Here is a 2,786-nt window from a genome sequence, read left to right as displayed (position 1 = left end):
AGAGTTCTGACCAAGCCCTTGGCACAGGGACTGCAAACAGGAACAGAGGAAGGCAAGTGTCTGCAGCGAGTGTTTTCTTTGCTGTTTATGGACTCGGTATTCTCTGCTCTGAGACAGAGCGGGGCTTCTTCCTCCAGCCACCAAATTGAGACCTACAAAGGTGGGGCTGGCACCAGGCACAACGACAACAGATTTCAGTCCAGCGGAAGGAGGGCAGGATCATGAACACACATTCCTACCAAGGGGAAGGTGGCCTCATATGGGGATGCAATCCCTGACCTGAACGTACAAGCACAGGGAGAGTGGGAAGGGGAGAGGAGGTGAAGGGTCCTGAGGCCCACCTTGTGCCGCCTTCCTTCACATACGCCCCTCACTGTGTCCCCAGAGACCCATCCTGGGAACACCAGCATGCCCCTTTCCAGGAAAGAAAACCGAGAGCAGAGAGCTAGGAAGGGAGTGGGGGTCGAGGCCAATGTGTCTGATCCCCAAGTCCATGCTCTCCCTGTGTCTAGAGCAGAGACCAGAAGGAGCCAGGCATGGAGAAGTGGACTGGGGAGTCACAGGCCATTGCTGGCGGAGGGAGACAGTGAGACTTTCCCAGTGCATCTACCCAGCTCCAGGTGTGTCAATGACCTGCCTGCCCCCACGGCAGGTCTGTGCACCCGCCGCTGTCAAGTTGTGTGCCTCCTGAGGGCCAGAAGCCAACATTCTGCCCCGCTACCCTGCCACCTGACCATCCTCCACCACACCAATGAGCCTGCTGTGGGCCTGGCCTGTGCGGGCCTCGGATGAAGAGCTTGGCCAATCCAGAGCTCAGCACTCGAGGAATTCCCAGGGAAGGAGGGGAGATCTGCCCTGAGATGCTGGAGTGCCAGGCCCAGGAGCTCAGGGCCGTGTCAGAGGGAAGCCTGGGGGAGGCTGTGCAGCTCGGAGAGGTTTTCTCTAGGGGTTGATGCCTCACCTGAGCCCTGAGGAACAAGTAGGGGCCAGTCAAACTAAGCGTTCATCAGGGGGCTAGGGAAGGGCGCCCAGGGCAGAACAGCAGGTGCACAGACACCCTGGAGGAGGAAAGGGCGGGACGGTTAGGGAGAGGAATGATGACAGTTCTGAGAAACAAGCAGACCTACACAGACGAGGACTGCATCCTGCCGGGACAAGGCGGACACGGGAAAGAGCTGAGCTGCCACTGTCCCTGGGGCCAAAGCATACGATCGTACTGCCAGGTCACGGGATGCTGGAGGGAGAAGGGCTCTGACTCAGCAGCCCAGCCAGGGGATTCCAAACGGAGTTGCAGGGGCTCCGGGAACTTCGCAGAGGTAGAGACAGGCTCCGCGGGGGAGCAGAGCGCTAACTGTGGCCAGTCTTGTCTCGCATTCAGCCAGAGTGTGAGACCCCTGCTTGATTCTGCTTGGGAAAAAAGATTTCAGCTGCTATAAACCCCACAGCATCTGAAAACCACTGATCAAATCCCATCTTTTAATTTCACATATGACAGGGAAACTGAGGCACAAAGACGCAGGGCATTTCCCGAGGTCCCCCAGCAAGTCAGTGGCCTAAGGAACCTGACTTCTGTTCTGTGGACCACTGATTCTGCCCCAATCACCGGGCCAGATGGGGGCTGGGAGGAAGAACCACCTGGCCGCCTGTAATAAGCACCCCACTGTCCCCCACCCAATCCCAAGCAGGCCATGGGCATGAGGCTGTCAAAGGCCACTCCACCCCGAAACACGCGCGGGTCTGAACCAGTCTGCTTCCCTGCACCCCACTCTAGGGTCTCCCCGTTTTTGTAGCGATTTGGGAAAAGAAGGAAGCGAGTCTATAAAGATGTACAACACTGTCCAGGGAGTCTCTTTCTCTCAGACCAAAGAATTTCTATCAGATTAACAGCTGTAGAAGACGGAGAGGAGAGGCGGGCCTGGCTCCATCTTGTACTCTGACAGCAAATCCCTCCAACCGAGTGTGTTTAGAGCACCTGAAAGTGGGCCAAGAATGGGAAAAGGTGGTGGGGTGGTGGTAGGTGGGCATAACGAAAGAGAACAGGAAGAAACCTCTTGAGTTTACTTTAGAAAATATTGGTGTTTATGGAGTAAGTATATGACTGTCCAAAGCTGTTTAGTTTTACATTAAGATGATCAGCATTTTTTTTTCCCAGCAAGAAATGTATTTGAGCTGTTGAAGTATAAAGACAAATAAACAGCAGCAACTTGAGCCTTCGTTAGGGGTTCCAGGGAGCCACATGTTGTCTCCAGCTGTCTTCCAGGATGAGAGGGGCTCCTTTAAAAGGCTGGGATTACGCAGGCCCTTTCATCAGGCCAGGGACCAGCCCAGTCCAGCGGAGGGAGAGCTGTGAGCACGGCGCCTACACTGAGCATCTGGGGCACTCGCAGGTGACTTCCTCCCCCAGGTGCAGCTGGGCCCCGGGCCCCATCGGGCGTCTCCTGAGGGCCCCTCCTACTCCGCCTTTTCTACCCCTCCACTTGGCAGCCTCAAGTGCCACTTGCACATCCGTCTCTTCGTCTGATCCTGACAGACAGGGACCAGTCCCATTTCACAGAGACCGAAAGTGCGACTCTGAGAAATGAAATGATGTGCCCCAAGTCACAAAATAAGAACACAGCAGAGCTCGGATTAAAGTCACGATGTCACATGACCCCACAGTCAACAGACAGTAAGTGCAAGAACCAGTGCGAGAGGCTGGGAGAGCATTTGTGGGGTGGGGAGCAGACCGTGGGCAGCAGCTCATCTGGCAGGAATGAGGAGCAGGGCCCAGGAAAGGGTTTCCCACG

Source organism: Colobus angolensis, unplaced genomic scaffold, assembly GCF_000951035.1.
Source record: "Colobus angolensis palliatus isolate OR3802 unplaced genomic scaffold, Cang.pa_1.0 Scaffold138, whole genome shotgun sequence".
Lineage (NCBI taxonomy): Eukaryota > Metazoa > Chordata > Mammalia > Primates > Cercopithecidae > Colobus > Colobus angolensis.
The sequence above is the reverse complement of the archived record's forward strand: the minus strand, read 5'-3'. Positions refer to the sequence as shown.